Source organism: Otolemur garnettii, unplaced genomic scaffold (genome assembly GCF_000181295.1).
Source record: "Otolemur garnettii isolate 467f Iridium unplaced genomic scaffold, OtoGar3 scaffold00035, whole genome shotgun sequence".
NCBI lineage: Eukaryota > Metazoa > Chordata > Mammalia > Primates > Galagidae > Otolemur > Otolemur garnettii.
The window spans coordinates 12706937-12729878 of NW_003852430.1; the positions used below are offsets into that span (position 1 = coordinate 12706937).

At 38.6% G+C, this 22942-nt stretch overlaps 1 protein-coding gene across 2 annotated transcripts in view; it reads left to right on the forward strand.

Moving 5' to 3' along the window:
• ADGRB3 (adhesion G protein-coupled receptor B3) overlaps positions 1 to 22942 on the forward strand; it is a 734763-nt gene that overhangs the window by 461567 nt on the left and 250254 nt on the right. The window lies entirely within an intron of this gene.

The following is a 22942-nucleotide window of genomic DNA, read 5'->3' on the forward strand; positions in this document are numbered from 1 at the left end:
ACTTTTCCTAATCATGTTTTATATTATCATATAATTGAATGGCTATTACTTTAGTCTGATTTAGGCAGACATTAATCATGTCACTTGAGTCAGCCTGGACGGTTGAGTTTATACAGCATGGGCGCTTTCTTTCAAATGTCTATTGAAATGGAGATTTGCATTACCCAATTCATTGTGTTCCCAGGATATTATTAGAGTGTACACCCTGCAGAATTTTTGGTACCCAGGGCAGTGAAGGGCCCAAACAATGAGATTCTGAGAGGACAAAATGGATTATCCTGATAGCATCTTCACATGGCTTTAATAATTCTGTTTAAGCCACCACTCTCTAAAGACTCATCCTCTCCCAGGCACTGTCCTAAGCACTTCACTTTTAAGCCTGACAGCAGCCTTTGGGTAGGTGCTATTATCACCATTTCACAAATAGAAAGCCTGAAGCTTGGAAACATGATGGAATGGTTCAAGATAAGACCCAGATTTTCTTCTATTTTCTCTGAATCTAAATCCTTGAAAATTACACAAATATTGCTCACATCTAAGTGAAAGCAGATGTGTAAGTCATGGTTCTCTAGAGAAATTTGAGCAGTAGGATGTGTACTTGCCACACACACACACTTGTGCACAAGCATATCTATATATCTATATGTATGTGTGCATATATATAAAATACACACACACACACAGACTGACAAACAGAGAAACAGGGAGAGAGAGAGAAACTTGTTTTAAGGAACTGGCTTGCACAACTAATCGTAGAGGCCGGTAAGTCTGAAACTTGGAGAGGAGGCCATGAGCCTGGGAATTCAGGTAAGAGTTGATGTTGCAGTCTTGATTCTAAAATCTGTAGGGCAGGCCAACAGACTTATAACTCCGACAGAATTTCTATGTTATAGTTTTGAGGCAGAATTCTTTCTTTACCAGAAAACCCAGTTTGGGTTCTTAAGCGTTCAGCTGTTTGGAGATGAGGCCCATCCACACTGTAGAGGGCGATCTGCTTTAATTAAAGTCAACTGATTGTAAATGTTGACAACATCTACAAAACAGCTTCATAGCAACATCTAGACTAGTGTTTGACTGAGGAAGTGAGCAGCATAACCTAGCCAAGGTGATATGTAAAATTAATTATCTCCGTGGGCTTCTAAATAACACCTCATACATACCTGCTTCCACCCTAAACCTTTTATGCTATGACAAAAAAATAAAACTAGAGAAATCACATTTAGGCTTCCTGCAGCTTGGATAGAGCTATGGAGAGACTGAACATCAAAGTTATGTTCAGTACACAGATGGGATTGAAAGTGTTCTTTGATGGTACTCATGTAAGCTGTAGGGGGCATCAGGAAGAGTAAGGGATGTTGGATACTCATATCAACTGATTGTAGTAAATACCGAAGGCAGTTTATTGCCGCAGGTTGTAAGAAGTTTCTGAACGATACAGTATCAAACAACAGCTGTGCCTTTGTTGAGGTTGATACTGCTAGAGTGAAATGAAGGTATATGGTTTTCCAAAGAAAAATTTTATTAGCAAACCGTTGTCCTTGGGCAGGTGTCTCGTTGCCTGGGGCAGAGCTTTGTGAGAGCACATTAGGGCAGTGGGCATGCTGGGCTTACTAATGTGGCTGGCTGATATGCACGCTTCATTAGCACCTGCCAAGGGGCTCAGCACTGCCAGCCTGACTCTTGGCTGGTGGGCCTCTGTGCACCCCACTTCCTAGCTGCCCCTTTCTTCCAGCTGATCTGTGCTGACTTCAGAAGTTAAAACCCTGGTGATACCTCCTCTAGTCCCAAGTATATATTTTTTTTCCTGACCACAAAAATAATATATATTCCCTGAGTAAAAATTAGGGTATCTAGTGGACCCCAACCTGGGACAGTGGTCAGCAAAGGAGACAGTGCTGGAAAAATGCCAACACTTTACCCCAGACTATAGCATATAGCCTGGAAGCCTGGAAGGGATACACTGTTTCACGTGCCTGGTGGCAGCCTAGAAACAACGCAGCCCCTGTCCCCTGCTTCTCAGGGGTCTTTTTACAGGGTGCAAGATGCACAGCAGTCAGTAGTCAGTAGTCAAGGTTAAAAATGAAAGAGGGGATATTACAGCCCCCAGGAAGGCTGGGTAAAGGGTCAGCAGGGACATGGGGTAACGGAACATCTGAAGCAGGTGGATAACGGTGCAAGGAAGGGGATGGGGGGCAAGCAAGTCTTGTTTCTTCAGACAGACATCTCAGCTTCCGTAGGCAGGCTACTAATTAATGGTCTCAGCTCATCTGTGCTGCTGACTCCCCATGCAGGGATCGTCACATAATATTCTCCTGACTGGGCACCTTATCCTGAGTTGGAAAGCCCATGAGGACTCCATTCTATCTACCTCTCACAGGTTACCTGTAATCCCACCATCGATATTAGTGCATATTCAGACAACTTTTAGCACAGGGGCTAATGTGGCTCCACCTATGGATATAGATAAAATGTAGTTACAAAAACGGGTGGATGCTTTGTACAGTGCCTTTCCTCTGCCTTTTCATTTGTGATATCATTAGTATAGTTCCCTGTCAGTAGAAGTTTTTTTTTCAAGTTTTGTTAGGACTACATAAAATTCCGTCATATTGACATTCTCCGTGGTAGTTGAAGTAAAGTGTATAAGCCACTGGTAAAGCATAAAACATGTTATTTCACTAGAAGATGCCTTCCTGAAATTCTTGCGGCTCTCAGTTTATCAAGCACACATTAATTTTTCTCTTTTGTCTCTAAGCAGGGAGAACAAAGACAGGCTAGTGCATTCTAAACCACTGCCTTCTAAAATAAGTAACATCAGAGCCGATCCCAGGAAACCAAATTCTGAGAGGCAGTAGGTAATATTTCAGAAGCAAACATTAGTTTAAAATTTAATTATCTGAACAAGTTCAGAAACAAGAATGATGAACCAAGGATAGTTTGTTTTTAAATTTTTCATTATTTCGAGTTTGCAGGCAGCAGGCTCCAAATCCAAGACAAATTTTCGGTGCCCTCTAACTATTGTCTTGCCTTCTTGTGTCTGAGGATGGAATTAGATTAAAACTAACTTTGGGAGCTTATTATACAGTGGTCTCCAAAGAATATGCTTTTTTCTCCGCTGCAGCCTCTTTATGAATTGCTAATATCCTCAGTGTAACACTGCATCATTCATTTCTAGAATGACTGTCTTAAAATATGTGAGAATACGAGGACTGTCTGATTGTAACTTCCAAATTTCCAAGTTTTCCTTCCCTGTTTTTCTGTCTAGTCCACCAATGCTCTTTCTAGAGTTACAAAGATAGCAGCATAATTAACACCAGTAGGCTGGAGTCTACCTGACGTAAAGAACTGTGGATAAATAATCAAGGGCTACTGGGGCCTAGGTGTGACTCTGTCCTCAGTCACATTGAGAAAGTAGCAGGCTCCCAGTTTCATCACCTGTAAAACAAGACAGTTGAACTAAATGAGCATTGAGATCCTTCTAAATATAGAACAATTGAAGAATTCTGGTTTATTATTCCTTTTGGAGATCCGAAGCGGCTTTCTCTACACTGGTGTTTGAGTACCAGTCCTGGGAGTCTATAGTGGTCAGGATCAAAATGCCAAGAAATGGTCCACTCCAGCAAGTGTAATACGTGGCATTAAATGGCTTATTGGATCACTGGGGCTGACCTTAGAGAAGAGATTCCCAAAGCCCCAACACAAAACTTGGGCAACCATGGGGGGAAAAGTGATGCTCCAGATTTGATCAATGAATTTCCCGTAAGAGATAAAGTCTCAGACTACCAGAGTAAAGACCCAGCTACAATCTACACCTGCAAAATAGATGCCCCTGTCTTTTCTCCTTGTTTAACCTCAGCTCTAATACAGGCTTTAAGTAAGTGCATAGGATTGGTGAAGCCCAAGTCACATTCATAATCTTACTTGCAAAGTCTCTAGAATATATCACATTTTAAATTTCCAGCAATAGGTTCAGTGCCTGTGGCTCAAGTGGCTAAGGCGCCAGCCACATACACCTAAGGTGGTAGGTTCAAATCCAGCCTGGCCCATCAAACAACGGCTGCAACCAAAAAATAGCCGGGCGTTGTGGCAGGCGCCTGTGGTCCCAGCTACTTGGAGAGCGGAGGCAGGAGACTCGCTTGAGCCCAGGAGTTAGAGGTTGCTGTGAGTTGTGATGCCATGGCACTCTACCCAGAGGGACAGTTTGAGGCTCTGTCTCCAAAAAAAACTAATAAAAATAAAAATAAATTTCCAGCAATAGAGAGTGTTGCAAGAGATTGGATGTTAAGGGAGTCCGTTCCTAGCCCCAGATATCCTCAGTATAAAAGGACCATTGGTTTATTTTAAAAGTGCCTCCATGTCTTAGTAAGTATGTAGACTTATTCTATATGAACTTACTGTAAAAATTTTCAAAAAGTGATTATTTAATAATTAATAGCCAAATATATATTTGTCCTATCAATAACAAAATTTCTTCTTGGTAACAATATTCTAAATATTTATTTTCTCTTCAAATAAAGTATATATGACAAATATGCCCTAAGATAATATGAATTAAACTAATTTTGTTCATGTTTTATCTCATTCAAAAAGAATTAGAACTGTAATTTTAAGCAATATATACTGGTACCTTACATTACAGATTTATCAAAGTTTGCAATCATGATTCATAGTGTTTTGAGTCCACATGGCACCATATAAATACTCTTCTGCCAATTAATCATTATCATATAAAATCCTGATAGAAGTAAGAAATTATTGATAATTGTATCTTTGGTGTCTAGCTGAGGTATTTCAGAGAGAGGACTGATGAATGGCTGATTCTAAGAGCAGATCATTATAATGCATGGACTTTATCAGCCTATGATGAAATGTTACATGAATAGGAAGAATTATTCATTCATTCAGCAAACATTTATTTGTGCCTACTATGTGTCAGGCACATGGTAGGGGTTTGGAATACATCAGTGAATAAAACAAAGATTCCTGGCCTCTTTGAACATATATTCTAACATAGGTAGGTAGATAGTAAATAAGAAAGATAATTAATAAACAAATGATATCATAGAGATAAGTGCTTTCAAACAATAAAGGTCGAGCAAGGGAATGTGGTAGGGATTGAGGTGGGATATGGTTAGCATCTCCTCACTGAAAAGGGAGATTTGACCAAAGACTTCAAGGAAATAAGGAAGTATATTTTTGTGACCACCTGCAGGAGGAGCCTTCCAGACAGAAGGCACAGTCCTCCATTGAGTTGGAGAGAGTTGGGTTTGCACAAGAAAGGGTGAGGAGGCTGGTGTGGCTCAAATGCAGTGAGAAAAGAGAAAACGTATCAAGAATTAAGCACAGAAATTCAGGGCCATATCACAGAGGGCTTTCTAGGCTAATATAAGGACTTGAGAATTGGCACTTCATAGTTTTGAGCAAAGGAGTGATACTTTCATAGTAACTACTGTGTTGACAACAGTCTGTATTAAGGGTAGAAACAGAGAGGCCAGTGAGCCCCCAGATAGAGAATGGTGTCTCTATCAAGAGGATAGCAGTAGGGATAGTGAGAAGTGGTCAGATTTTGGAGATAGTTTGAAAATTAGATTTAAAGTGTGGGGGGAGTAGGAAATTCAAAAATAACTTCAAAAACTTTGGCCTGAGCTACTGGGAGAATGGAGTCACCTTTAAGTAAGATGGAAAAACTTATAAGGGGAATTGGGGTAGGAATGGGAATTCTTTATCATCTTCTTACACGTTGGAGGACGTGTGTCTGTATATTGTAGTGCTTCTCAAAGTGTGACCCCTGGATCGGCAGCAGCAGCATCACCTGGAGACTTGTTAGAAATGACCTTGATGGGCCCATCCTGAATATTCTCCATCAGGAATTCTGACCACGAGGTCCAGAAGTCTATGCTTTAGGTCACTCTGCTGCACACTCCAGTTTGGAAATACTCTGTATCATCTCCGAAGAATAAGGGCCAGGGAGACATCAGCATGGGGAAACATCATGGAGTTAGAAGACCTGGATTCAAATCCTGGCTAACCTAGACAAAGTTGGTCTATATTTATCTTAGCTTTAATTTACATATCCCTAAAGGTATAGGAAGGAAGATAGTAATTGTACCTATGTTACAGGTCGATACATGGAATTAGATCAAACAATGTTGAAAAGTGTAAACAATTGAGACTGCGCCCAGAGACATAGCCACAGAGAAGACATTTGGGCCCATTTATTAAAAGGGGAGGGTGAGATGACCTGCCTGAGCAGTGCAAAGATGATATCTGCACCCAGAGGGCAGTTAGAGACCCCTTGTATATGGGTCTGTGGTGGGTGGGCACATTCCGCAGCTTGCCTGTCAACTTAGGGTCTTTGGGTGCAAACTTCTGGGGGTGGGGTTAGCCGGATCTTTTGTATTTTTGTCTCCAGAAGAGAGAAGGAAGGGGAAGGGTTTGAGTGTGGCAAGTTAGGCCCCCCAACAAATGTTGGTTAAGAATCCTGTACAAATTAAGTTAGCCTTAAGTATTGGGCAGAAGATGGCAGGCAGAGAATGAGGATAGTACAACATAATTTACCTCTATTTTTTACTAAAATTCTCCTGCTTTTGAGAAGAATTAACTACGTGGAAAATCCAAGTTTTGGGTGAAGTTTTGCTAGATCTTCAAAACATAGGTAATAAAGGTGACTGTCTATCAAAAAGCATATTGTTGGTGCTACTTACATGATTCAATAGGAATTGACATTTGATTTTAATAACTTTAATTACCTCACTTGGATGGAGAAAGAAAAGTATGTGATCTTACTACAAAATAAAAAAAAAAAAACATTCCAGTATAAATTCTTTTCTCCAAGTTCACATGGTTATCTTTTTACATCTATTTAATTTTAATTTGTAATCTCTAGGTTCATTCTTCACAGAGTATTGATGTCTATGAGTTTTAAAGAAGTTTGAAGATAAATTAAAAATAAAGGTAGCTGCACCTTTGGGATCATTTCTTTAGTAAAAGTCATTGTCTCCTTATTTTTTTTTATAAGAAAAGATATTCAAGCTATCTACTAAAACTGGGTTTATATTGTTGTCAAGGCAAGGTTTTAAGGTTTACAGGGCTTGATGTATAGCATAAGGTTTTTGAGGTCACTAACAAAGCCTGCCATTGGCAATGTTTTAGCAAAAATTTATGCTTGAAACTAGATTGGTTCTGCCATACTGATTTTCAGACAAAAGTGTCAGCTAACGGTCAGTCATGCTTTTACTCAGTATTCTATGTTTTTGATGGAGGAGCTGGTAGGGTCTACATAGAAATGAATAAATTTGCAGGATATGGACTAATATCACTGATCTGAGAAATTACAAATGAACTACCACTTTGTATTTTTATGAATTCAGTAGAGGATGAAGGTAATATGTGTAGGACTAAATAATAAAGTTAGAAAAAATGAAATAGAATTTGCTTCCTATAAGCACAACTTAGTCAATCTTCATCTGCCTTTAAAGTCTGAAGGCAGAAACAAGCTTGAAGCAAGAACTATTGCTTTCTGCCTTGGAAGTTTTCTAAAAATTAACAGCTTCATGAGCTGTGTAGAAAGATAAAGCAGGAGTGAAGGATCATAATAGGGGGAAAAGGGGAAAGCAATTTTCCATAGAGTGCCTACAGAAAATAATCATGACGGAAAGTAGCATTTGAGTGTAGACATCATGGGAGGAAGGGAGCATATTTGGGGAAAGGAGTTCTTCCAGGAGAGACTTCAAAGGCATGGAGTTGTTTGTGGAACATCTGGCTTTTTCTAGGAGCAACAAGGAGGTTGGTGCAGCCAGAGAAGAGCAATAGAGATTTAAGAGATGAGGACAAGATGCAAAATATATAAAGCCTCGAGGACCTCAGTAATTACTTAGAGTAAAATATGAACCATGGGAGGATTTTGGACAGCTGTCTTACACAATCTGTTATTATTACAAAATTCTCTTCCTTTTCCATTTTCACTGGAAATTTTACCTAGAAATAAACTTTCAAAATTAAATTATCTTCCTCATAAACTATAGAAGCACCGTTGACCCCAATCATGCAGCACTGTGTGTGACTATGAATGTTGTTCTTTTATAGGGGACATTTTCAGCTCTCTGCAATGTTTGGCATTTCCCATTATCTTTACATTTTACGTAGAGTGGTTGTTCAGGTGAAGGCCTTTTGTTTTTTTCCAAATGTTGTTCTCATGTAGTCAGAGATTCTAATCTTTCTTCATCCTCTTGGAAATTTCATTGTTTGATTTTTTTATTTCTCTTTCATCATCTCGTACTTTCTAACATTTCTATGAGATGAATTGATGAACTTTCTGTACCTTTTCGTATCTCTTAGTTTTTATTTTATAATTTTCACATGTTTACCTTTTCTATGCTAGTGAGTGCCAGAGATAGAATTCTGTGTGTGCTGACCTACTGGCTCCAGGGCCATACCACAGAACCTCTGTGTGTATGTGATTCCTCAGCTAGAAAGTAAGGATAATAATAATAATACCTATGTTATAGGGATGTTGTGAGGTTGAAATAACTTTATACACAGCAACAAATTAATGATAATTTGTAGTTCAGATCACTAATTCCATGCTTAATTATTAAGCAGTTCTTTTGATTTTTTTAAAAAGTTAAGGCAATTACATTTTCTAAGGATATTTTGTATTTTCTAAATTTATTCTTTCTTTTTTTAAATAGAAAATTGTCTTTATTTCAAAAAGCCCAGTTACATTTGTAGTCAGTGGTAGTCTCAGTGGCTCTCGACCTTCCTAATGCCACAACCTTTAATACAGTTCCTCATGTTGTGGTGACCCCCAACCATAAAATCATTTTCATTGCTATGGGTCTACGTGTTTATTAACAGTGTTCTATAGCAAATTTTATGTATTTGTGGCCTTGTGTAACTGGAGTCTCTGCACATAGCTTCCATTTATTAGCATGGAATAAATTTTAACAGAAGTCCTGTGAGATTATGAAGCTTGTCATCTCAAATTTCTTTTTTATCTCCCTCATTTGGGGAGCCCATTCTTCCCTATACTTCTCTTCTATAACAAAGGGAGGAAGTCGGGCATGATGTTATGCACCTGCAATCTTGGTTACTCAGGAGGCTGAGGCCAGAAGGTCAGGCTGCAGTGTGCTATGATTACACCTAGGAGTAGCCACTGCATTCCACCTACCTGGACAACACAGTAAGATCCCATCGGACCCCTACTCTACCCAAAAAGTAAAATCAGAAGTAGTCATTTGTGCCTGCTGGTTGGTTGACCCTCCTGTGTTTATAAATTTGTCATTTCACCCATGCATTTGTGTTTTAGCTCTGTGTGCTAAAGTAGTTTGGGGCTGGCATGAAGCAGATGGGAAACTATGGGATAGGAGGCAGAGAATGTGCTAAAACTACAACTTTTTTCATCAGCTGATCTTCAAGGTAAGCTTGACTTAAATTCCTTAGGATAATTGGGATAGAGGCTCCTGAAGTGGTTTCTGAATGTCTTTGTAAAGGGAAGCAGGAATTCACTTGTTTTGGGGTGAGAAATGCGGAGAGTTGAGAGGTCTTTGTCTTTCCTACATGAGGACTCTACATCCATGGTAGAAATCCCTTTCCTGTTTTCCTCCTGTTTGACTTCAGGCACACCTCTTTTTTGGTACACATTTTTTTATATTTGTTGTTATTGTTAAACCCTAACTCCCCCTTTTCAGTTTTCTTAGAATGTGTTATTATAACCTAATCATTCCATATTAATTTAATTCACTTCTTTACAACCCAAGTTACTTACTGTCTTGGGATGTAATTTAACTAATTAGAGCTAAGTTTATTCTTTTTCCCACACGTGGAATATACTATCAACTCTCTTGAGGAAAACAAGTAAAGAAAGTGGAATTTCTTCTCTTCCTCAGATTATTTCTCTTTCTTCTGGAGTCTGCCATTCTATTTCTATTTTCTGATTTATTTTTTGCCATTCTCTTTAAATACCTTGAGAGGCTGAATTGTTATTCTGTATTAGTGGATGTAGAGAGTGGGTTTTATCACACTGATAGCGGGCGCATGGTGGGCACCTTTTCCTCCAGATCCTCCTGATAGATGGGAAGGCTTCTCATAGGGTCTGCCTCACCAGGTGGAGGTGTTAGAAGGCCAGGGGCCTCTGGATTCCATGGGAAGAGAACAAGAGGGTGGCCTAGATCATTGCCAACCTTATATCCCTCTTAGACAGTGTTACCTTTCTCTGTGTCTTTCTTTTATATCATTTGCAAAAGTCGAGAGTTTCCTTAGCACCCACTTCTATTCCTTTGCCACGTCCCAAACAACAAGGGCTCCCTATTCCTGGCAGATCAGTGCTGTCTTTGAGGACTTCTCAGGCTTTCATCAGTTGCCTTCTGTATGTCCACTATGGCATGCATGCTTGCTATTCATATGTTAAAATCCTGTTTCAAGTAGTGATGATAAAATGGTGGGGCCTGTTAGAGGTGATTTAGTGATGAGCTTTCATGACTGGAGTTAGGGCCCTTTTAAAAAAACCCACAAAGATCCCTCCTTCCTCTGCCCCGTGTTATGTGGATGTGTGAACCAGGAAGTAGGCCAGATGCAGAATCTGCTATCACGTTGGTGTTGGACTTCCCAGCCTCCTGAATTATATAAGAAATGAAATAAGATGCAGAATCTGCCATCACCTTGATGTTGGACTGCCCAGCCTGAATTATATAAGAAATTATATAAAAAGATACAGAATCTGCCTTCACCTTGATGTTGGACTGTCCAGCCTCCAGAATTATATAAGAAATTATATAGCAGAATCTGCTATCACCTTGATCTTGGACTGTCTAGCCTTTAGAATTATATAAGAAATAAATTTCTGAAGTTTATAAGCTATTTAGGCTGTAGTATTTTGTTATAAGAGCCCAAACAGACTAAGATAAGATCTATCAAGAAAGGAAGACGACTAGCCCAACAATCCTTTATTTAATTTCTTTAATAAATACCAAATTTCTGTAGCATACCTTTAAAACAACAGTGCTTACCTCTCATTTTGAATGCACTTTGTTCTGCTGTGGTTTATCTTTCAGCCAATTTCCATCTGTATCCATGTCCTCGAAATTTAGATTTGGTCCTTGATTGCTGTTCTTAAGAATATTTTATGCTATTTCAGTGAACTGGAGAAGCAGAAAAGAGATGAAAGTGCTTATACTCTGTTCACCATTTGGGTCAGAATCAAGTCTTGGTCTTTTACATTGTACTTCCTGTGCTTTTTGCCCCAGTTACTATTTCTGAATTGGGCTATGTGTGTTTCTTAATATGGACTAGGTGTGTCTGAGACCTAACATAATAGTCTGAAATTCCAAGAGGTGCATAACATCAAGAAATTTCCTTCTTCCTTGTATTAGTCTGGGTTCTCTATAGAGTCAAATTCTATAGAGTCGGAAACAATTGGAGATAGATAGATAGATATTTGAGAGGATCTTTAGTAGGAGAGTTGACTCACACAATTATGGAGGCTGAGAGGTCCCACAATAAGCCATCTGTAGGCTACAGAAACAGGAAACTGGTAGAGAGGCTTAGTCCAAGTTGGATGGCCTCAGAACTATGGAAGCCAGTGATGTTACTCTCAGGCCAAAGGTTTGAGAACCTGATGAGATGCTGTGCAAGTCCTAGAGGCCAAAATAAAAAACTTGAAGTTCTACTGTCCAAGGGCAGGAGAAGAATGATATCCCAGCTTCAGGAGAGAGAGAGAACTGACCTTGTCTCTTATCTCCTTGTTCTATCTGGGGCCCCAGCTGATTGAATGGTGCCAGTCTACAGTGAGTAAGGGTAGCTCTTCCTTATTTAGTCCACTGATTCAAACACTAATCTCTTCCAGAAATACTCTCACACTGACATACCCAGAAATAATACTTAACCAGCTACTGGATATGCCCTAATCTAGTCAAGATAGCTGAAGTTAACCATCATACTTCCCTTCCTTTATAGTTTGATTCCTCCAACTCTAAGCTGAATGTTATGGATTACTTTAGGGGGATCTCTCTGCTAAGAATTCTTTTTAGCTTCTAAATTAGAGGACATTTCCCCCCTCAATCCAGACTCTCTTCTCTCCCTCTTTAATATGAGACAGAATTGGTTAGTTGGAGTTTGCCACCAGAAAGATATAAGTGTTTACAGGAGTGAGGCTGTAGGCTGGAGAGAGAAGAGGAACTTTTTAGGACAGTATGTGCACAGTAAAAGTGACATAAGTTAGTCTTTGCTATTCCTGCCCCTGGAGACATGTGTTGGGCTTAACCTCCCTATCACATCTCAAGATTTTAACTAACAAGAGAGATTAGCATCCAGCTCTGCAGCTGGAATTTACCTGGCTGCAGGATCCCTTAATCCATTTCCGTAACACCATGAAAAGATTATAGAGGGATTTGGAAGCAGCAAAATTAATTGGAAAAGGTTAAAAATCACTCTTCCCTCAGTTTTCCACGAAGTGTAAATGAGCATGATGGGAATGCTGAAATTTTCTATGGGCCTACAGGTGGCCAATGATGTCACCTAGGAAAACAAGGTGCTACTCAATGAGGAAGCAAATCACATACCTGCTGGAAAGCATGAAGTCAGGTGACTGCATAGGGGCACGTGGTTGGCTTTTGAAAAACAGTCAAACAGGTTGCATAAGAAAGCCAGAACTGGATATACTCTTTGGCTAGATGGGTTGAGACTTGGCCAATAAGAAATTGGACAAAACCCAACTCAAAGTTGTTGTATTTTTACCAGATTGTTCATGTAATCAGTCTACCTTTAGGCAAATATTCTTAGGCCTGTTTTAAGAGAGATTTTAATCAAATAGGAAAAGATGAGAATAGGAGGAAAGGAAACTTGGAAAGAGAGAGTTGAGTAAAGATGATGAAAATGTTTAGATATGACTATGTATTTACCCACTTCAGTTTTAATCTAGAAGTGACTGAGAAAACCATAGGCCTGGAATACATTTATAAATTGAAATGAATTTAGTCCTTCCACTGAAAATCAATACCAGTTGTATTTGGGGCCATTTCAAAGAAACATAAGAAAATTTCTAACATAAATACATAAAGGAGTTTCTCTTTTGAATGTACCTGAGTGTTAGTAATTGTATAATTTAGAGCTCTTAATACCAAGGTTAATGTGTATTACAGTAGGGTGCTTTACTAATGTTATCTAATAATAATACTTCATTTATTATTAATTTAGTAATAATTATGTTTTTAATGCTAAGAGGAAAATATTCAAATGTGGCACTCTCTGGGTTATAATTCAGACCTGAATATAAACTTGAGTGAGGGCTGTTGTGCAGTTCATAAAGGTTCTAGCAACATCGAAGGCCCAGATGCAGTTATCACACCAATTGGTCAAAAGTCACTCACGATATGCTCCAAACCATCAACTGAAAGGGAGGAGGTTAGAAAACTGAGTTTCCTATTACCATTTCAATGATAAAAATGGAAGTGGCATTGAAGCATTCATTATAAGCCCACTGAAACGCATGACATTTATCATTACTCCTATTTAGACTTCCAAGTCAGATTCTCCCATAGTATATTTTAGGCAATCAATAAATATTAATTGATTCAGTACTACAGGGGAGAGGATGGCACAATACTTACAGAATAATTTTCTCCTTAACATCCTCATATGAATTAGCATTTGCACATGGGCTGACTGATGTGAATTTAAAACAATAACACTTTCTATTTCTTGCCTTTATATTTGAGTATTTGTCACTGAAGAGGGTACTTTTAAGTTGTAATTCCCAAATGCTGTTCATTGTATGAGAAGAGATGTGTGAGCACTCAATGCAGAACTCTTTGGGGTTCAAAATTACATGTTTCTGTCACGACGGTTCCTGAGCTGTGTTCTGTCTCTTTCTAAGCCTGTTTTTGATCTCTGACTCCTGTTAAAATTGACCCTGTACAGGTCAACCTGACCGATAAACTACACAAAATTGTTTTTAAGGTTTGAAGCCTTAATATCAGATAATGTCCAAATCTGCCATAAAAATTCCCTCTTGGTTTTGCTTTACAGATAGTAATTACCGCGTTTATAATCATAGTCAAGCCTTGATGGTCATGTTGCTTTAAAAATACTAAGATAAAAGAAATTTTGCACCATATACTGCTCTTCTTTAGAAATTGCACACCAGTACCTACTCCTAAATGGAGATTTTCTTCAGTAATTTGTGTTTTCTTCATCTTAAAGAAAATGAAGGCTGTTACAAATTTAACTCAGTCAAGTGCGATTTCATGGCCTCACATTCCTGAACATGAGTAGAGTCTGTCATGTTGGAAAACTTCCCCCAGTGGCTTAAAATACGCACACGTGCGTCAGTCAAACGATCCTTTCTTTAATCACCAAATGACAGTGTGGCGGGCTGGTTATTTCTTTAAGTTTGAAGCTACAAGTTTAGCTTTATTTCTATTTCTAGTTTCTATTCGATAACTGAGCAACTTGAGACATATCACTTTACCTTTCTGTGCCTTAATTTTCTATTATAAAAATTAGGATATAATTGATATGGAGCACTCAAAGTATATTCAATTTGATACCCTAAATATAGCCAGATCATGGTTAGTATTTAAAAAAAAAAAAAAAAAAACTTTCCTTCTCTTCTTTCTCCACACTATAGAAAGTGAGGTTTATTTCAGAAGACATCAACCGCTTATTTAGATATGATTTCTTTTTTTGAAAAAAGAGTGATATTGAGAATGCCTGGCAAATTGTGAGAAAGAGGGCTCTCACAATTGCAAATGTTAAAACTTTGCTTCGTGAGTGCTTCCATAGCTGGGGATTCGTACGAGATAGGGCTTACAGAGCAAAGCCCAGGCCAAGAAAATAGGTGTTGTTTCTGGCCTGCCTTTAGACATACCTGCCTTTCCTCCCCCCCTTTTATTAAGTCACATATACATAGATCATGAATACATTTATGCCTGTGTGGGATTCCATGTGTTGATTTTTTGTACAAATTGGCATGGTTACATCCAACTGATTATCATACCTTTCACCTCATTTACTTAATCACTGTGTTAAGACATTTGTGTTCTATACTTGATAGATTTGACTTGTACCCTTGCAATATGCTCCATAGGCATGGTCCCACCATTTACCCTCCCTCTATCAAACCACTCTCCTCCCCTCCCCTCCCATCTCCGTATCCTTCTCTCCTTCATCCTGGACCGTAGTTGTGATTCATCTTTCATATGAAAGTGTAAGTGATTATAAATTGGTTTCTTAGTAGTACTGAGTATATTGGATATTTTTTTCCATTCTGAAATACTTTACTAAGAGGAATATTTTCCAGCTCCATCCATGTAAACATAAAGAGGTAAAGTCTCCATACTTTTTAATGCTGCATAGTATTCCATGGTATACATATACCATAATTTATTAATCCATTCGTGGGTCGATGGGCATTTGGGCTTCTTCCATGACTTGGCAATTATGAATTGAGCTGCAATGAATGATCTGGTGTAAATATCTTTGTTGCAGAGTGATTTTGGGTCTTTTGGATATACACCTAGTAGAGGAATTGCAGGATCAAATGGCAGGTCTACGTTTAGATCCCTGCATGTTCTCCAAACTTGTTTCCAAAAAGAACGTACTAGCTTGCATTCCCACCAGCAGTGCAGAAGTGTTCCCTTTTCTCCACATCCACACCAACATCTGTAGTTTGGGGATTTTGTGATGTGGGCTAGTCTTACTGGAGTTAGATGATACCTCAAAGTGGTTTTGGTTTGCATTTCTCTAATTATTAAAGATGGTGGCATTTTTTCATGTGTCTGTAGACCTGTCTTCTTCAGAGAAGCTTCTGTTCATATCTCTTGGGAGAGGATTTTGCAGGTTATGTTTTTGACAAAGGTCTAATAACCAGAATCCACAGAGAACTCAAACTTATTAATAAGAAAAGAACAAGTGACCCCATGTCATTGTGGGCAAGAGATATACCTGCTTTTAAAGGTCTTTTTCATAGCCACCTCCTAAAAAGACAGTAGAGCTGCCTCACTAGAGAGAAAGGGAATCAAATGCTAAAAGTCATATAACATCTTCAAATATGGACAAATCCTCCATTTCAAAAAAAAAAAAAAAATCCAGTTACTTTCCAGCGGGAAATAGTAGGTAGGCTGTACCCAGTCAATGAAAGGTGTGCGCCGGCCGTGAAGCATCTGTGTTTGTCATCAATATTTAGGATGTGTCCTCCTATGTTTACTGCCCCCGGTCTCTCCATAAGGAAGAGTAGCTAAGATCTATGCCTTTATTTGAAAGTCAAATGTATTTCTTTATCTTTGCCACATCAATTTTACTTAAAGATTTAATTCCTTAGAGCCAAAATGACATAAAGCCTCAGTTGAAGCAAAGAGCGCTGGTAGGGCATCCTATGATCCATGATTTGAGGAAAATTATTCACTCTGCAGGAATGATACCAATAATTTAAAGTGTTCCTTTTCTGTCTTTGACATATAGTAACTGCAATCACAGAATTTCTTCTGAGGTCTTTCCCTGCCATTTAACAAATCATGTAGTATAGCCCACTCCACCTCCAACGGAAAAGAAAAAAAAAAAAAAAAGAAAAGAAAAAACAACTTCAGGAATCATTGATCCAGGCTTGAAGCCAAGCAATCTATTTTTAGTACTTTCTCAAAAGGCCACACAATAAAAATGTAAATGGAATAGTGCTACTTTCTCCTTAGACTGTTTTTCTAAGTGGAAGTTCGGCCCTGTTTAAATTGTTTGTTTTCAGACCATCTTTAAGGAGCTTGATTACTCCAGTTTAGGGACCTTTGTTTCCCAAGTTCACATTAATTATAATTCCCACATTTCTTATAGTTTTATAATACCTGATCTTGATAAAAATATAAGGATCAATTTGATAGAGCTTCCCACTTTGGACTGCTGAATTAGCACTGTCAGTTGGGTCTCTTCCAAGTCTTCATACAAGTGATAGACCAATTCTTTCCCAGTTATGGATTCTGTCTCTGTGTGGAGCTTGTTTCAGTAGCTTTGTTTAGGGTAGGTGATTTACTTGTCTGAAGTACCACTAGATCATAAAGGCTTTCTGAATAGAGAAACATATTTTACCCCTCTATGTAAACCTTCCTGCTTTTATGAGGTAGGTAAGGTAGAAATTACTACTTCCCCCCCTCCGCCCCGCCTTTCTTTTGAGATAGGGTCTTGCTCTGCTGCCCTGGGAAGAGTGCCATGACCTCATACCTCACAGCAACCTCCGGCTCCTGGGTTTGAGAGATCCTCAGTCTTCAACCTCCCGAGTAGCTGGGACTCAGACACCTGCCACAATGCCCAGCTTGTTTTTCTATTTTTAGTAGAGACAGGGTCTTGCTCTTGGTCAGGCTGGTCTCAAACTCACTCATGAGCTCAGGCAATCCACCCACCTCAGCCTTCCAGAGTGCTATGATTATAGGTGTGAGCCACCACGTCTGGCCAATTATTTTCCTTTTATAGATGAGTTAACTTAAAATGCAGAAGGTGAGTAGCTTGGCCATTGTACTTAACTAGCATGAAAGGGAGCAAAAGACAGGCACAGACAACTCTAAAACCCTGCTGCATGCTGCCTGCTTACTGGAGGAGAATGGAATTCAAGAATGGCTGCTTTCTAGTGGAGGATGGGAGTTCAGGGCCTCTGTGTAGAATTAAAGGAGCTACTAATGGAAACTACTGGGGAGTTTTTTCTTTATTATTGTGGGGATTCATTGAGGGTAGAAGAAACCAGGTTAAACTGATTTCATTTGTTAGGTAAAGTCCCTCTCATAATCATGTCTTGCCCCCAAAAGGTGTGGCAAAAACCAAGACCCCACCCCCTCCCTCCTTCCCTCTCTCTGCTCTTTCTTTCTCCATCCCTCCCTCCTTCTTTCCCTCTCTGCTCTCCCCTTCCTTCACCCCCACCATGTCATTGTCATTAATTGTCCTCATATCAAAATTGAGTACATAGGATTCATGCTTCTCCATTCTTGTGATGCTTTACTAAGAATAATGGGTTCCAGTTCCATCCAGGCTAATACAAAGGTAGAGTCTCCATTTTTTTAAATGGCTGAATAGTGTTCCATGGTGTACATATACCACAGCTTGTTAATCCATTCCTAGGTTGGTGGGCATTTAGGCTGTTCCCACATTTTGGCAACTGTAAATTGAGCCGCAGTAAACAGTCTAGAACAAGTGTCCTTATGATAACAGGATTTCTTTCTTTCTGGGTAGATGCCCAGTGATGGGATTGCAGGATCAAATGGGAGGTCTAGCTTGAGTTCTGTGATGCTTCTCCATACTTCCTTCCAAAAAGGTTGTATTAGTTTGCAGTCCCAACAGCTGTGTAAAAGTGTTCCCTTCTCTCCACATCTACGCCAGCATCTTCAGTTTTGAGATTTTGTGATATGGGCCATTCTCGCTGTGGTTAGATGACATCTCAGGGTGGTTTTGATTTGCATTTCTCTAATAATTAGGAATGATGAGCATTTTTTCCCTATGTTTGTTAGCCATTCATCTGTCTTCTTTAGAGAAGGTTCTATTCATGTCTCTTGCCCATGGATATATGGGATTGTTGTCTTTTTTCATGTGGATTAATTTGAGTTCTCTGTAGATCCTAGTTATCAAGCTTTTGTCTGATTGGAAATATGCAAATATCCTTTCCCATTGTGTAGGTTGTCCATTTGCTTTGGTTGGTGTCTCCTTAGCTGTACAGAAGCTTTTCAGTTTAATTAAGTCCCATTTGTTTATTTTTGTTGTTGTTGTTTCAGTTGCCAGGGCAGTCTTCTTCATAAATTCTTTCCCCAGGCTAATATCTTCCAGTGTTTTTCCTATGCTTTCTTTGAGGATTTTTATTGTTTCATGCCTTAAATTTAAGTCCCTTATCCACCTTGAATCAATTTTTCTGAGTGGAGAAATGTATGGGTCCAGTTTCAGTCTTTTACATGTGGACATCCAGTTCTCCTAGCACCATTTATTGAATAGAGAGTCTTTCCCTCAAGGTATGTTCCTGTTTGGTTTATCAAAGATTAGGAGGTTTTAACATGTTAGTTTCATTTCCTGGTTTTTTATTCGATTTCAAATGTCTATGTCACTGTATTTTGCCAGTACCATGCTGTCTTGACCACTATGGCTTTGTAGTACAGCCTAAAATCTAGTATGCTGATTCCTCCAGCTTTGTTTTTATTACTAAGAACTGCCTTAGCTATACAGGTTTTTTTCTGGTTCCATACAAAAGGCAGAATCATTTTTTCCAAATCTTGAAAGTAAGATGTTGGTATTTTAATAGGGATGGCATTGAATAGGTACATTGCTTTGGGAAGTATAAACATTTTAACGATGTTGATTCTTCTCAGCCATGAGCATGGTATATTCTTCCATTTGTTAATATCCTCTGCTATTTCCTTTCTTAGGATTTCATAATTTTCTTTATAGAGGTCCTCCACCTCCTTTGTTAGGTATATTCCTAGGTATTTCATTTTCTTTGAAGCTATGGTGAAGGGAATTATGTCCTTAATTAGCCTCTCATCTTGACTATTATTGGTGTATACAAAGGCTTGTGGGCATTGATTTTATATCCTGAGACATTACTGTATTTTTTGATGACTTCCAGGACTCTTGTGGTTGAGTCTTTAGGGTTCTCTAAGGATAAGATCATATCGTAAGCAAAGAGGGAGAGTTTGACCTCTGCTCCCATTTGGATGCCCTTTATTTCCTTCACTTGCCTAATCGTATTGGCAAGAACTTCCAGCACTATGTTGGATAGTAATGGTGACAGAGGACAACCTTGTCTGGTTCCAGTTCTAAGAGGAAAAGCTTAAGGCGCCAGCCATGTACACCTAAGGTGGCGGGTTCGAATCCCCAGCCCGGACCCGCTAAACAACAATGATGGCTGCAACCAAAAAATAGCCGGGTGTTGTGGCAGGCGTCTGTGGCCCAGCTACTTGGGAGGCTGAGGCAGGAGACTCGCTTGAGCCCGGGAGTTGGAGGTTGCTGTGAGCTGTAATGCCACGGCACTCTACCCAGGAGGACAGCTTGAGGCTCTGTCTAAAAAAAAAAAAAAAAAAATAAGAGGAAAAGCTTTCTGTTTTGCTCCATTCAGTAAAATATTAGCTTTGGGTTTGTCATAGCTTTGGTCAGTTTCAGAAATGTGCAATGTATGCCTATACTCTTCAGTGATATGCATGCCTATACGTATCTATTTCTAATGAGAAAAGGATGCTGGATTTTATTGAATGCTTTTTCTGTGTCTATTGAGAGGATCATAAAGTCTTTGTTTCTGCTTTTGGTAAGATGGTGGATAATGCTTATGGACTTGTGTATGTTAAAACAGCCTTGCATCCCTGGGATGAAGCTTACTTGATCATGTTGTACAACTTTTTTGATGATAAGCTGTAATCTATTGGCTAGGATTTTGTTGAGAATTTTTACATCTATATTCATTAGTGAAATTTGTCTGAAATTCTCCTTTTTGTTTGGGTCTTTTCCTGGTTTTGGTATCAGGGTAATGTTTGCTTCATAGAACATGTTGGAGAAGATTCCTTCCTCCTCAATTTTTTAGAAAAATTTCTGCAGTACAGGAATAAGCTCTTCCTTGAAGGTTTGATAGAATTCTAACGTGAAGCCATTCAGACCAGGGCATTTTTTTGTTGGAAGATTTTTTATTTTTTTCTTAATCTCAGTGCTTGAAATTGGTCTGTTGAGGAGCTCTATCTCTTTCTGGCTAAGTTTAAGGAGAGGATGTGATTCCAAATATTGATCCATTTCTTTCATTATCAAATTTCTGGGCATAGAGTTTCTGGTAGTATTCAGAGATTATTTCTTGTATCTCTTTGGCATCAGTTGTTATTTCCCCTTTATCATTTCTGATTGAGGTTACTAGAGATTTTACCTTTCTATTTCTAGTTAGTCTAGACAAAGGTTTATCTATTTAATTTATTTTTTCAGAAAACAAACTTCTTGTTTTATTAATTTTCGGAATGATTCTTTTATTTTCAGTTTCATTGATCTCTGATTTAATTTTGAATATTTCTTTTCTTCTGCTGGGTTTAGGCTTAGATTATTCTTCTTTTTCTAATTCCGTAAGATGGCTTGTGAGTTTGTTGATGTGCTCGCTTTCTGTTTGTTGAATGTAGGTATCTAAAGCAATAAATTTTCCTCTCAAACTGCTTTTACAGTATTCCACAGTTTTTGGTAGCTTGCATCTTCATTGTTGTTGTGCTCAAGGAAGTTAATCATTTCCTCTTTTATTTGTTCATGCACCCAAATGTCTTTCAACAGAATGTTGTTTAATTTCCATGCCTTTGTGTGGGGTTGAATGTATTTCTTGGAGTTGAGTTCCACCTTTAGTGCCTTGTGGTCTGAGAAGATACATGGTAAAATTTCAAATCTTTTGATTTGGTTGAGGTTTGTTTTGTGTCCTAGGATATGATCGATTTTGGAGCATGTTCTATGGGGTGATGAGAAGAATGTATATTCTTTATCTTTGAGATGGATTGTTCTATGTGTGTCTATCAAGCACAGTTATTCTAACGTCTCATTTAAGTCCCTTTAATTTTTGTTTAGAGGATCTGTCCAGCTCTGTAAGAAGAGTGTTAAAGTCCCCTGTTATTATAGGAAATCATATTGCTCAGACTGAGTAATATCTGTTTCAAGAATATGGGAGCATTTAAATTGGGTACATAAATATTTAGAATTAAAACATCTTCTTGTTGTATTTTTCCCTTGACCAATATAAAGTGACCATCTTTGTCTTTTTTGACTTTAGTGGACTTCAATTCCACATGTATCTGAAAATAAGATTGCAACTCCTCTTTTCTTCTTAATTCCATTTGCCTGAAAAATTGTCTTCTAACCCTTAACTTGGAGTTTTAATTTGTCTTTTGAAACTAGGTGTGTTTCCTGCAGAAAGCAAATGGATGGCTTGTGTTTTTTAATCCAATCAGCCAATCTGTGCCTCTTCAGTGGGGAATTCAAACCATTAACATTTTTTGAGATAATTGATAAGTGTAGTAGTGTTCTATTCATCTTATTTTGTGATAGTCCATTGCTTAGTTTTATCTTTAGCATCATTGTGGATGTTAGGTTCTGTCTTTTAATTTCTGAGTTCTTACTTTGCTGTTGATCCATTGTGATGGTCAGTGTGTAGAACAGGTTGAAATATTTCCTGTAAAGCTGGTCTTGTTGTGGCAAATTTCCTCAATGTTTGCATATCAGTAAATGATTTTATTTCTCTGTCAATTTTAAAGCTTAGCTTAGCAGGATATAAAATTCTGGGCTAGAAATTGTTCTGTTTAAGTAGATTAAAGATAGAGGACCATTGTCTTCCTGCTTGGAAAGTTTCATTAGAGAAGTCTGCAGTCACCCTGATGGATTTTCCCCTGTAGGTTAACTGGCTCTTACTCCTGGCAGCTTGCAAAATCTTTTCTTTTGTCTTGACTTTGGACAGGTTCATCACAATGTGTCTTGGAGAAGCTCGGTTAGAGTTGAGGTGACCTGGGGTCTGATATCCCTCTGAAAGGAGTGTGTCAGAATATTTGGTGATATCTGGGAAATTTTCATTTATAATATTCTCTAGAACAGCTTCCATTCCTCTGGGGCATGCTTCTTCCCCTTTTGGCATACCTATAACTCGTATGTTTGAACGCCTCATAAAGTCCCATAATTCTGTCAGTGAACATTCTGATTTCTCCCTCTTCTTTTCTGCCTCTTTAACTATCTGAGTTATCAAGAGTATTGTCTTCTACCTCTGAGATTCTTTCTTCTGCATGGTCTAATCTGTTGTTGATACTTTCTATTGCATGTTTAAGTTCCCTAATTGACTGCTTCAGTTCCTTCAGCTCTGCTAAATCCTTTCTATATTATTCATATCATCGATCTCTTGTTTGATTCTGTTTTTGGATTTCCTTTAGGTTATTTTACACTTTATCAACAGTTTCCTTCATTGTTTCCATCATTTCCTTCAGTGTTTTCATCATCT